The following is a 14,793-nucleotide window of genomic DNA, read 5'->3' as shown; positions in this document are numbered from 1 at the left end:
TCAGCTCCCTCCAGCGTCTCAATTTTTGTGGAATATGGCAATGATTTTACTTTTTCCGTAAATTTAACTTTACAAAACCGTGTTCCGTCAACCACCTCCGTTCCAGGCCAAACTCTCCTCCTTATCTCCGAGACGGCCGTTACTCCCCAGCTACTCAGCTTGTCCAGTATAACTTTGTCTTCGATGTATACCGGGAGATTCATAAAAGACACCACCAATTCATTTACATTCACATCTCTCGCCAGAATCCTGGTGTCCTTTATCCGTAAACCGTCCATTAGCCGTTCTTTACCTTTTTCGTTTTTCATCGTAATTTCATACTTCTTCTCGCCTTTCATTCGGCATCCCACCACCTATCCACACATCTCCTTAATTGCTAGCAGTAATTCCATCGTCGTCATCTTTTCTACTCCCACCAACTCAATTGCCACCGTGTATTCTTTGCCATATTTCATTCCTTCTTTATTTTCGTTTTCCTTCCGTTGCGCATTTTCGTTGTCTTTGTCCGTTCCGTTTGTCGTTGCCATGTTGTCCGTCATTGTAAATCAAAAATGAAAGCGAAAAAACCTCCCCCAGGCAGCAAAACTGCAGGGGGGGAAAACTAAACAAAACTAAAAACTATCCAAATGAAAAAACAATAAATTATATTGCAAAATCCAAAAAAGAAACGAAAATAGCTCTCGAGCAAACACTCTCAAGCAAACACTCACAGCTCAATTACTCGCACCTGTCGTCACTTCTCCAATCAAGGATTAGCGCCCCCAGGCTGGCATGGCCGTAAGCGACAAACAATCTCTTGCTACAACATATATAGTCAAAGTGAGTGTGATAAACAGACATTGCATTTTCACCAATTAGATAAGCAGCTTGAACTTTGTGTCACTGAAAAAGTAGAAGAAATTACAAACACTGTTCCCATCACTTTTTAGCACAGGTAGTTGGATAAAATACAAACTTTATTTCCTTTCATCATTTGAACAGGGCAAAGGAGCACAAAGCACACACAAGCTGCATTCAGCAACAATATTCTTATTTGTCTTATAAATACAAGTCAGATGCTAATTGAAAACACAAGGAAATTTGATCCTATTAAAAAGGCAGGAAGCTGCATTTAGTCAATTCATCATTAAATGCTTACTACAAGGCAGTGTTGCTGATGAAATAGTGCAAGAGCACACCCTCGTGGACAAAATGCTTACAGCACCTGGTATTCCCAGGCGGTCTCCCATCCAAGTACTAACCAGGCCCGACCCTGCTTAGCTTCCGAGATCAGACGAGATCGAGCGTACCCAAGCTGGTATGGCCGTAAGCGACAAACAATCTCTTGCTACAACATATATAGTCAAAGTGAGTCTGATAAAACAGACATTTAGTCAATTCATCATTAAATGCTTACTACAAGGCAGTGTTGCTGATGAAATAGTGCAAGAGCACACCCTCATGGACAAAATGCTTACAGCACCTGGTATTCCCAGGCAGTCTCCCATCCAAGTACTAACCAGGCCCGACCCTGCTTAGCTTCCGAGATCAGACGAGATCGGACGTACCCAGGCTGGTATGGCCGTAAGCAAGTTGCTATCGTGAAATACAGAAATAAACCGTTTTTCAAAAACAAGGTCTAAGTCATGTTTGAGTCACTCAGTAAGTACCATTTTGCTGTACTGTTTAAACTCGATGAAAGGAACATTGTTGACACTTTTCAGCAAGTTGCAATCATGAAATACAGAAATAAACAGTTTTTCAAATTCAAGGTCTAAGTCATGTTTGAGTCACTCAGTAAGTACCATTTTGCTGTACTGTTTAAACTCGATGAAAGGAACATTGTTGACACTTTTCAGCAAGTTGCAATCATGAAATACAGAAATAAACAGTTTTTCACAAACAATGTCTAAATCATGTTTGATGCACTCTGTAAGTACTATTTTGCTGTACCTCTTAAACTCGATGTAAGTACCATTTTGATGTACTGTTTAAACTCGATGAAAGGAACATTGTTGACACTTTTCAGCAAGTTTCAATCATGAAATACAGAAATAAACAGTTTCTCAAAACAAGGTCTAAGTCATGTTTGAGTCACTCAGTAAGTACCATTTTGCTGTCCTTTTAAACTCGATGACAGGAACATTGTTGACACTTTTCAGCAAGTTGCAATCGTGAAATACAGAAATAAACAGTTTTTCAAAAACAAGGTCTAAGTCATGTTTGAGTCACTCTGTAAGTACCATTTTGCTGTACTGTTTAAACTCGATGAAAGGAACATTGTTGACACTTTTCAGCAAGTTGTAATCATGAAATACAGAAATAAACAGTTTTTCACAAACAAGGTCTAAATCATGTTTGAGTCACTCTGTAAGTACCATTTTTCTGTACTGTTTAAACTCGATGAAAGGAACATTGTTGACACTTTTCAGCAAGTTGCAATCATGAAATACAGAAATAAACAGTTTTTCACAAACAAGGTCTAAATCATGTTTGATACACTCTGTAAGTACTATTTTTTCTGTACTGATTAATCTGGATGATAGGAACACTTTTGACACTTTTCAGCAAGTTGCAATCATGTAATACAGAAATAAACAGTTTTTCAAATTCAAGGTCTAAGTCATGTTTGAGTCACTCAGTAAGTACCATTTTGCTGTACTGTTTAAACTCGATGAAAGGAACATTATTAACACTTTTCACCAAGTTGCAATCATGTAATACAGAAATAAACAGTTTTTCAAATTCAAGGTCTAAGTCATGTTTGAGTCACTCAGTAAGTACCTTTTTGCTGTACCTCTTAAACTCGATGTAAGTACCATTTTGATGTACTGTTTAAACTCGATGAAAGAAACATTGTTGACACTTTTCAGCAAGTTTCAATCATGAAATACTGAAATAAACAGTTTCTCAAAACAAGGTCTAAGTCATGTTTGAGTCACTCAGTAAGTACCATTTTGCTGTCCTTTTAAACTCGATGAAAGGAACATTGTTGACACTTTTCAGCAAGTTGCGATCGTAAAATACAGAAATAAACAGTTTTTCAAAAACAAGGTCTAAGTCATGTTTGAGTCATTCTGTAAGTACCATTTTGCTGTACTGTTTAACCTGTTAGGGCTAGGGGGCAGCATTGACACGGCTGGATAAAAAACATACCCGATTTAATCTGGTTACCACTCCTACTCAGTAACTAGAATATGCATATACTTATTACATATGGATAGAAAACACCCTAAATTTTCTAAAACTGTTTGAATGGTGTCTGTGAGTATAACAGAACTCAAATGGCAGGTCAAAACCTGAGAGATTCCTTTACAGGAAGTGGCCTGTCTGACCATTTCTGGAACTTCTTTGCCATCTCTATCATTTACTAAGGATCTCTGCTCTAACGTGACACTTCCCACGTCGTCCATAGGCTCTCAGAGCCCGGGAAAAAAGAGAATGTCGTCATTCCAGCCCCAGGCTGAAACACATTATCGCCTTTCTCAAGTGGCCCATCAAGAGACACTAGCTTATGCGCGTGACCCCGACCGCCCCCGCCTTTGGGATTTTTTCCTCTGTTTGCCGAAAAGGAGATTCCCTGTCGGAATATTATCGCTTATCTACGAGAAAAATGACGTAAAAATTGATTTTAAACAGCGGTTGACATGCTTCGACGTACGGCAATGGAATACTTTGAATTTTATTGTCAGGAATTGCGCCAAGCGCGCGACACTTCTTTACTATTTCGGATAGTGTCTGGAACGCACGAACAAAACGCCGCTATTCGGATATAACGATGGATTATTTTGGACCAAACCAACATTTGTTATTGAAGTAGACGTCCTGGGTGTGCATTCTGACGAAGACAACAAAAGGTAATGACATTTTTATAATAGTAAATATGATTATGGTGAGTGCTAAACTTGCCGGGTGTCTAAATAGCGAGCCCGTGATGCCTGGGCTATGTACTTAGAATATTGCAAAATGTGCTTTCACCAAAAAGCTATTTTAAAATCGGACATATCGAGTGCATAGAGGAGGTCTGTATCTATAATTCTTAAAATAATTGTTATGCTTTTTGTGAACGTTTATCGTGAGTAATTTAGTAAAATGTTAGCGAATTCCCCGTAAGTTTGCGGGGGGTATGCTAGTTCTGAACGTCACATGCTAATGTAAAAAGCTGGTTTTTGATATAAATATGAACTTGATTGAACAAAACATGCATGTATTGTATAACATAATGTCCTAGGGTTGTCATCTGATGAAGATCATCAAAGGTGAGTGCTGCATTTAGCTGTCTTCTGGGTTTTGGTGACATTATATGCTGGCTTGAAAAATGGGTGTCTGATTATTTCTGGCTTGGTACTCTGCTGACATAATCTAATGTTTTGCTTTCGTTGTAAAGCCTTTTTGAAATCGGACAGTGTGGTTAGATTAACGAGAGTCTTATCTTTAAATGGCTGTAAAATAGTCATATGTTTGAGAAATTAAAGTAATAGGATTTTGAAGATTTTGAAAATCGCGCCACAGGCTGGCAGTGGCTGTTACGTAGGTGGGACGAATTCGTCCCGCCGGTCCCATAGAGGTTAAACTCGATGAAAAGAACATTGTTGACACTTTTCAGCAAGTTGCAATCATGAAATACAGAAATAAACAGTTTTTCACAAACAAGGTCTAAATCATGTTTGAGTCACTCTGTAAGTACCATTTTGCTGTACTGTTTAAACTCGATGAAAGGAACATTGTTGACACTTTTCAGCAAGTTGCAATCATGAAATGCAGAAATAAACAGTTTTTCACAAACAAGGTCTAAATCATGTTTGAGTCACTCTGTAAGTACCATTTTGCTGTACTGTTTAAACTCGATGAAAGGAACATTGTTGACACTTTTCAGCAAGTTGCAATCATGAAATACAGAAATAAACAGTTTTTCAAAAACAAGGTCTAAGTCATGTTTGAGTCACTCTGTAAGTACCATTTTGCTGTACTGTTTAAACTCGATGAAAAGAACATTGTTGACACTTTTCAGCAAGTTGCAATCATGAAATACAGAAATAAACAGTTTTTCAAATACAAGGTCTAAGTCATGTTTGAGTCACTCTGTAAGTACCATTTTGCTGTACTGTTTAAACTCGATGAAAGGAACATTGTTGACACTTTTCAGCAAGTTGCAATCATGAAATACAGAAATAAACAGTTTTTCACAAACAAGGTCTAAATCATGTTTGATGCACTCTGTAAGTACTATTTTTTATGTACTGATTAATCTGGATGATAGGAACACTTTTGACACTTTTCAGCAAGTTGCAATCATGTAATACAGAAATAAACAGTTTTTCAAATTCAAGGTCTAAGTCATGTTTGAGTCACTCAGTAAGTACCATTTTGCTGTACTGTTTAAACTCGATGAAAGGAACATTGTTGACACTTTTCAGCAAGTTGCAATCATGAAATACAGAAATAAACAGTTTTTCACAAACAAGGTCTAAATCATGTTTGAGTCACTCTGTAAGTACCATTTTGCTGTACTGTTTAAACTCGATGAAAGGAACATTGTTGACACTTTTCAGCAAGTTGCAATCATGAAATACAGAAATAAACAGTTTTTCAAAAACAAGGTCTAAGTCATGTTTGAGTCACTCTGTAAGTACCATTTTGCTGTACTGTTTAAACTCGATGAAAAGAACATTGTTGACACTTTTCAGCAAGTTGCAATCATGAAATGCAGAAATAAACAGTTTTTCACAAACAAGGTCTAAATCATGTTTGAGTCACTCTGTAAGTACCATTTTGCTGTACTGTTTAAACTCGATGAAAAGAACATTGTTGACACTTTTCAGCAAGTTGCAATCATGAAATACAGAAATAAACAGTTTTTCAAAAACAAGGTCTAAGTCATGTTTGAGTCACTCTGTAAGTACCATTTTGCTGTACTGTTTAAACTCGATGAAAAGAACATTGTTGACACTTTTCAGCAAGTTGCAATCATGAAATACAGAAATAAACAGTTTTTCACAAACAAGGTCTAAATCATGTTTGAGTCACTCTGTAAGTACCATTTTGCTGTACTGTTTAAACTCGATGAAAGGAACATTGTTGACACTTTTCAGCAAGTTGCAATCATGAAATACAGAAATAAACAGTTTTTCAAAAACAAGGTCTAAGTCATGTTTGAGTCACTCTGTAAGTACCATTTTGCTGTACTGTTTAAACTCGATGAAAAGAACATTGTTGACACTTTTCAGCAAGTTGCAATCATGAAATGCAGAAATAAACAGTTTTTCACAAACAAGGTCTAAATCATGTTTGAGTCACTCTGTAAGTACCATTTTGCTGTACTGTTTAAACTCGATGAAAGGAACATTGTTGACACTTTTCAGCAAGTTGCAATCATGAAATACAGAAATAAACAGTTTTTCACAAACAAGGTCTAAATCATGTTTGAGTCACTCTGTAAGTACCATTTTGCTGTACTGTTTAAACTCGATGAAAGGAACATTGTTGACACTTTTCAGCAAGTTGCAATCATGAAATACAGAAATAAACAGTTTTTCAAAAACAAGGTCTAAGTCATGTTTGAGTCACTCTGTAAGTACCATTTTGCTGTACTGTTTAAACTCGATGAAAAGAACATTGTTGACACTTTTCAGCAAGTTGCAATCATGAAATACTGAAATAAACAGTTTTTCACAAACAAGGTCTAAATCATGTTTGAGTCACTCTGTAAGTACCATTTTGCTGTACTGTTTAAACTCGATGAAAGGAACATTGTTGACACTTTTCAGCAAGTTGCAATCATGAAATACAGAAATAAACAGTTTTTCAAAAACAAGGTCTAAGTCATGTTTGAGTCACTCTGTAAGTACCATTTTGCTGTACTGTTTAAACTCGATGAAAAGAACATTGTTGACACTTTTCAGCAAGTTGCAATCATGAAATACAGAAATAAACAGTTTTTCACAAACAAGGTCTAAATCATGTTTGAGTCACTCTGTAAGTACAATTTTGCTGTACTGTTTAAACTCGATGAAAGGAAAATTGTTGACACTTTTCAGCAAGTTGCATTCATGAAATACAGAAATAAACAGTTTTTCACAAACAAGGTCTAAATCATGTTTGATGAACTCTGTAAGTACTATTTCTTATGTACTGATTAATCTGGATGATAGGAACACTTTTGACACTTTTCAGCAAGTTGCAATCATGAAATACAGAAATAAACCGTTTTTCACAAACAAGGTCTAAATCATGTTTGATGCACTCTGTAAGTACTATTTTTTCTGTACTGATTAATCTGGATGATAGGAACACTTTTGACACTTTTCAGCAAGTTGCAATCATGTAATACAGAAATAAACAGTTTTTCAAATTCAAGGTCTAAGTCATGTTTGAGTCACTCAGTAAGTACCATTTTGCTGTACTGTTTAAACTCGATGAAAGGAACATTGTTGACACTTTTCAGCAAGTTGCAATCATGAAATACAGAAATAAACAGTTTTTCACAAACAAGGTCTAAATCATGTTTGAGTCACTCTGTAAGTACCATTTTGCTGTACTGTTTAAACTCGATGAAAGGAACATTGTTGACACTTTTCAGCAAGTTGCAATCATGAAATACAGAAATAAACAGTTTTTCACAAACAAGGTCTAAATCATGTTTGAGTCACTCTGTAAGTACCATTTTGCTGTACTGTTTAAACTCGATGAAAGGAACATTGTTGACACTTTTCAGCAAGTTGCAATCATGAAATACAGAAATAAACAGTTTTTCAAAAACAAGGTCTAAGTCATGTTTGAGTCACTCTGTAAGTACCATTTTGCTGTACTGTTTAAACTCGATGAAAAGAACATTGTTGACACTTTTCAGCAAGTTGCAATCATGAAATACAGAAATAAACAGTTTTTCAAAAACAAGGTCTGTCATGTTTGAGTCACTCTGTAAGTACCATTTTGCTGTACTGTTTAAACTCGATGAAAAGAACATTGTTGACACTTTTCAGCAAGTTGCAATCATGAAATACTGAAATAAACAGTTTTTCACAAACAAGGTCTAAATCATGTTTGAGTCACTCTGTAAGTACCATTTTGCTGTACTGTTTAAACTCGATGAAAAGAACATTGTTGACACTTTTCAGCAAGTTGCAATCATGAAATACAGAAATAAACAGTTTTTCACAAACAAGGTCTAAATCATGTTTGAGTCACTCTGTAAGTACAATTTTGCTGTACTGTTTAAACTCGATGAAAGGAAAATTGTTGACACTTTTCAGCAAGTTGCATTCATGAAATACAGAAATAAACAGTTTTTCACAAACAAGGTCTAAATCATGTTTGATGAACTCTGTAAGTACTATTTTTTATGTACTGATTAATCTGGATGATAGGAACACTTTTGACACTTTTCAGCAAGTTGCAATCATGAAATACAGAAATAAACAGTTTTTCACAAACAAGGTCTAAATCATGTTTGATGCACTCTGTAAGTACTATTTTTTCTGTACTGATTAATCTGGATGATAGGAACACTTTTGACACTTTTCAGCAAGTTGCAATCATGTAATACAGAAATAAACAGTTTTTCAAATTCAAGGTCTAAGTCATGTTTGAGTCACTCAGTAAGTACCATTTTGCTGTACTGTTTAAACTCGATGAAAGGAACATTGTTGACACTTTTCAGCAAGTTGCAATCATGAAATACAGAAATAAACAGTTTTTCAAAAACAAGGTCTAAGTCATGTTTGAGTCACTCTGTAAGTACCATTTTGCTGTACTGTTTAAACTCGATGAAAAGAACATTGTTGACACTTTTCAGCAAGTTGCAATCATGAAATACAGAAATAAACAGTTTTTCAAAAACAAGGTCTAAGTCATGTTTGAGTCACTCTGTAAGTACCATTTTGCTGTACTGTTTAAACTCGATGAAAAGAACATTGTTGACACTTTTCAGCAAGTTGCAATCATGAAATACAGAAATAAACAGTTTTTCACAAACAAGGTCTAAATCATGTTTGAGTCACTCTGTAAGTTCCATTTTGCTGTACTGTTTAAACTCGATGAAAGGAACATTGTTGACACTTTTCAGCAAGTTGCAATCATGAAATACAGAAATAAACAGTTTTTCAAAAACAAGGTCTAAGTCATGTTTGAGTCACTCTGTAAGTACCATTTTGCTGTACTGTTTAAACTCGATGAAAAGAACATTGTTGACACTTTTCAGCAAGTTGCAATCATGAAATACAGAAATAAACAGTTTTTCACAAACAAGGTCTAAATCATGTTTGAGTCACTCTGTAAGTACCATTTTGCTGTACTGTTTAAACTCGATGAAAGGAACATTGTTGACACTTTTCAGCAAGTTGCAATCATGAAATACAGAAATAAACAGTTTTTCAAAAACAAGGTCTAAGTCATGTTTGAGTCACTCTGTAAGTAACATTTTGCTGTACTGTTTAAACTCGATGAAAAGAACATTGTTGACACTTTTCAGCAAGTTGCAATCATGAAATGCAGAAATAAACAGTTTTTCACAAACAAGGTATAAATCATGTTTGAGTCACTCTGTAAGTACCATTTTGCTGTACTGTTTAAACTCGATGAAAGGAACATTGTTGACACTTTTCAGCAAGTTGCAATCATGAAATACAGAAATAAACAGTTTTTCACAAACAAGGTCTAAATCATGTTTGAGTCACTCTGTAAGTACTATTTTTTCTGTACTGATTAATCTGGATGATAGGAACACTTTTGACACTTTTTAGCAAATGGCATTCATGTAATACAGAAATAAACAGTTTTTTAAATTCAAGGTCTAAGTCATGTTTGAGTCACTCTGTAAGTACCTTTTTGCTGTACTGTTTAAACTCGATGAAAGGAACATTGTTGACACTTTTCAGCAAGGTGCAATCATGAAATACAGAAATAAACAGTTTTTCAAAAACAAGGTATAAGTCATGTTTAAGTCACTCAGTAAGTACCATTTTGCTGTACTGTTTAAACTCGATGAAAGGAACATTGTTGACATTTTTCAGCAAGTTGCAATCATGTAATACAGAAATAAACAGTTTTTCAAATTCAAGGTCTAAGTCATGTTTGAGTCACTCAGTAAGTACCTTTTTGCTGTACCTCTTAAACTCGATGTAAGTACCATTTTGATGTACTGTTTAAACTCGATGAAAGGAACATTGTTGACACTTTTCAGCAAGTTTCAATCATGAAATACAGAAATAAACAGTTTCTCAAAACAAGTTCTAAGTCATGTTTGAGTCACTCAGTAAGTACCATGTTGCTGTACTTTTTAAACTCGATGAAAGGAACATTATTAACACTTTTCACCAAGTTGCAATCATGAAATACAGAAATAAACAGTTTTTCAAAAACAAGGTATAAGTCATGTTTAAGTCACTCTGTAAGTACCATTTTGCTGTACTGTTTAAACTCGATGTAAGTACCATTTTGATGTACTGTTTAAACTCGATGAAAGGAACATTGTTGACACTTTTCAGCAAGTTTCAATCATGAAATACAGAAATAAACAGTTTCTCAAAACAAGTTCTAAGTCATGTTTGAGTCACTCAGTAAGTACCATTTTGATGTCCTTTTAAACTCGATGAAAGGAACATTGTTGACACTTTTCAGCAAGTTGCAATCGTGAAATACAGAAATAAACAGTTTTTCAAAAACAAGGTCTAAGTCATGTTTGAGTCACTCTGTAAGTACCATTTTGCTGTACTGTTTAAACTCGATGTAAGTACCATTTTGATGTACTGTTTAAACTCGATGAAAGGAACATTGTTGACACTTTTCAGCAAGTTGCAATCATGAAATACAGAAATAAACAGTTTTTCACAAACAATGTCTAAATCATGTTTGATGCACTCTGTAAGTACTATTTTTTCTGTACTGCTTAATATGGATAATAGGAACACTTTTGACACTTTTTAGCAAGTGGCAATCATGTAATACAGAAATAAACAGTTTTTTAAATTCAAGGTCTAAGTCATGTTTGAGTCACTCTGTAAGTACCTTTTTGCTGTACTGTTTAAACTCGATGAAAGGAACATTGTTGACACTTTTCAGCAAGTTGCAATCATGAAATACAGAAATAAACAGTTTTTCAAATTCAAGGTCTAAGTCATGTTTGAGTCACTCAGTAAGTACCATTTTGCTGTCCTTTTAAACTCGATGAAAGGAACATTGTTGACACTTTTCAGCAAGTTGCAATCGTGAAATACAGAAATAAACAGTTTTTCAAAAACAAGGTATAAGTCATGTTTAAGTCACTCAGTAAGTACCATTTTGCTGTACTGTTTAAACTCGATGAAAGGAACATTGTTGACATTTTTCAGCAAGTTGCAATCATGTAATACAGAAATAAACAGTTTTTCAAATTCAAGGTCTAAGTCATGTTTGAGTCACTCAGTAAGTACCTTTTTGCTGTACCTCTTAAACTCGATGTAAGTACCATTTTGATGTACTGTTTAAACTCGATGAAAGGAACATTGTTGACACTTTTCAGCAAGTTTCAATCATGAAATACAGAAATAAACAGTTTCTCAAAACAAGTTCTAAGTCATGTTTGAGTCACTCAGTAAGTACCATGTTGCTGTACTTTTTAAACTCGATGAAAGGAACATTATTAACACTTTTCACCAAGTTGCAATCATGAAATACAGAAATAAACAGTTTTTCAAAAACAAGGTATAAGTCATGTTTAAGTCACTCTGTAAGTACCATTTTGCTGTACTGTTTAAACTCGATGTAAGTACCATTTTGATGTACTGTTTAAACTCGATGAAAGGAACATTGTTGACACTTTTCAGCAAGTTTCAATCATGAAATACAGTAATAAACAGTTTCTCAAAACAAGGTCTAAGTCATGTTTGAGTCACTCAGTAAGTACCATTTTGATGTCCTTTTAAACTCGATGAAAGGAACATTGTTGACACTTTTCAGCAAGTTGCAATCGTGAAATACAGAAATAAACAGTTTTTCAAAAACAAGGTCTAAGTCATGTTTGAGTCACTCTGTAAGTACCATTTTGCTGTACTGTTTAAACTCGATGAAAGGAACATTGTTGACACTTTTCAGCAAGTTGCAATCATGAAATACAGAAATAAACAGTTTTTCACAAACAAGGTCTAAATCATGTTTGAGTCACTCTGTAAGTACAATTTTGCTGTACTGTTTAAACTCGATGAAAGGAACATTGTTGACACTTTTCAGCAAGGTGCAATCATGAAATACAGAAATAAACAGTTTTTCAAAAACAAAGTCTAAGTCATGTTTGCGTCACTCAGTAAGTACCATTTTGCTGTACTGTTTAAACTCGATGAAAGGAACATTGTTGACATTTTTCAGCAAGTTGCAATCATGTAATACAGAAATAAACAGTTTTTCAAATTCAAGGTCTAAGTCATGTTTGAGTCACTCAGTAAGTACCTTTTTGCTGTACCTCTTAAACTCGATGTAAGTACCATTTTGATGTACTGTTTAAACTCGATGAAAGGAACATTGTTGACACTTTTCAGCAAGTTTCAATCATGAAATACAGAAATAAACAGTTTCTCAAAACAAGTTCTAAGTCATGTTTGAGTCACTCAGTAAGTACCATGTTGCTGTACTTTTTAAACTCGATGAAAGGAACATTATTAACACTTTTCACCAAGTTGCAATCATGAAATACAGAAATAAACAGTTTTTCAAAAACAAGGTATAAGTCATGTTTAAGTCACTCTGTAAGTACCATTTTGCTGTACTGTTTAAACTCGATGTAAGTACCATTTTGATGTACTGTTTAAACTCGATGAAAGGAACATTGTTGACACTTTTCAGCAAGTTTCAATCATGAAATACAGTAATAAACAGTTTCTCAAAACAAGGTCTAAGTCATGTTTGAGTCACTCAGTAAGTACCATTTTGATGTCCTTTTAAACTCGATGAAAGGAACATTGTTGACACTTTTCAGCAAGTTGCAATCGTGAAATACAGAAATAAACAGTTTTTCAAAAACAAGGTCTAAGTCATGTTTGAGTCACTCTGTAAGTACCATTTTGCTGTACTGTTTAAACTCGATGAAAGGAACATTGTTGACACTTTTCAGCAAGTTGCAATCATGAAATACAGAAATAAACAGTTTTTCACAAACAAGGTCTAAATCATGTTTGAGTCACTCTGTAAGTACAATTTTGCTGTACTGTTTAAACTCGATGAAAGGAACATTGTTGACACTTTTCAGCAAGGTGCAATCATGAAATACAGAAATAAACAGTTTTTCAAAAACAAAGTCTAAGTCATGTTTGCGTCACTCAGTAAGTACCATTTTGCTGTACTGTTTAAACTCGATGAAAGGAACATTGTTGACACTTTTCAGCAAGTTTCAATCATGAAATACAGAAATAAACAGTTTCTCAAAATAAGTTCTAAGTCATGTTTGAGTCACTCAGTAAGTACCATGTTGCTGTACTTTTTAAACTCGATGAAAGGAACATTATTAACACTTTTCACCAAGTTGCAATCATGAAATACAGAAATAAACAGTTTTTCAAAAACAAGGTATAAGTCATGTTTAAGTCACTCTGTAAGTACCATTTTGCTGTACTGTTTAAACTCGATGTAAGTACCATTTTGATGTACTGTTTAAACTCGATGAAAGGAACATTGTTGACACTTTTCAGCAAGTTGCAATCATGAAATACAGAAATAAACAGTTTTTCACAAACAATGTCTAAATCATGTTTGATGCACTCTGTAAGTACTATTTTTTCTGTACTGCTTAATATGGATAATAGGAACACTTTTGACACTTTTTAGCAAGTGGCAATCATGTAATACAGAAATAAACAGTTTTTTAAATTCAAGGTCTAAGTCATGTTTGAGTCACTCTGTAAGTACCTTTTTGCTGTACTGTTTAAACTCGATGAAAGGAACATTGTTGACACTTTTCAGCAAGTTGCAATCATGAAATACAGAAATAAACAGTTTTTCAAATTCAAGGTCTAAGTCATGTTTGAGTCACTCAGTAAGTACCTTTTTGCTGTACCTCTTAAACTCGATGTAAGTACCATTTTGATGTACTGTTTAAACTCGATGAAAGAAACATTGTTGACACTTTTCTGCAAGTTGCAATCGTGAAATACAGAAATAAACAGTTTTTCAAAAACAAGGTCTAAGTCATGTTTGAGTCACTCTGTAAGTACCATTTTGCTGTACTGTTTAAACTCGATGAAAAGAACATTGTTGACACTTTTCAGCAAGTTGCAATCATGAAATACAGAAATAAACAGTTTTTCACAAACAAGGTCTAAATCATGTTTGAGTCACTCTGTAAGTACCATTTTGCTGTACTGTTTAAACTCGATGAAAGGAACATTGTTGACACTTTTCAGCAAGTTGCAATCATGAAATACAGAAATAAACAGTTTTTCTCAAACAAGGTCTAAATCATGTTTGAGTCACTCTGTAAGTACCATTTTGCTGTACTGTTTAAACTCGATGAAAGGAACATTGTTGACACTTTTCAGCAAGTTGCAATCATGAAATACAGAAATAAACAGTTTTTCACAAACAAGGTCTAAATCATGTTTGAGTCACTCTGTAAGTACCATTTTGCTGTACTGTTTAAACTCGATGAAAGGAACATTGTTGACACTTTTCAGCAAGTTGCAATCATGAAATACAGAAATAAACAGTTTTTCAAAAACAAGGTCTAAGTCATGTTTGAGTCACTCTGTAAGTACCATTTTGCTGTACTGTTTAAACTCGATGAAAAGAACATTGTTGACACTTTTCAGCAAGTTGCAATCATGAAATACAGAAATAAACAGTTTTTCACAA

General features: G+C 34.5%; 2 non-coding genes across 2 annotated transcripts; both read right to left on the bottom strand.

Moving 5' to 3' along the window:
• Positions 1-1,192: 1,192 nt before the first annotated feature.
• On the bottom strand, positions 1,193-1,311 carry LOC145884884 (5S ribosomal RNA). Its single transcript, XR_014396464.1, has one exon. It is a non-coding gene; the product is annotated as a 5S ribosomal RNA (ribosomal RNA).
• A 139-nt stretch (positions 1,312-1,450) lies between these two features.
• On the bottom strand, positions 1,451-1,569 carry LOC145887124 (5S ribosomal RNA). Its single transcript, XR_014398711.1, has one exon. It is a non-coding gene; the product is annotated as a 5S ribosomal RNA (ribosomal RNA).
• Positions 1,570-14,793: the final 13,224 nt, after the last annotated feature.

This window comes from Salmo salar, chromosome 08, assembly GCF_965601325.2.
Source record: "Salmo salar chromosome 08, fSalSal1, whole genome shotgun sequence".
Lineage (NCBI taxonomy): Eukaryota > Metazoa > Chordata > Actinopteri > Salmoniformes > Salmonidae > Salmo > Salmo salar.
Note: the sequence above shows the minus strand (reverse complement) of the source record. Positions and strands in the feature narration are given on the sequence as shown.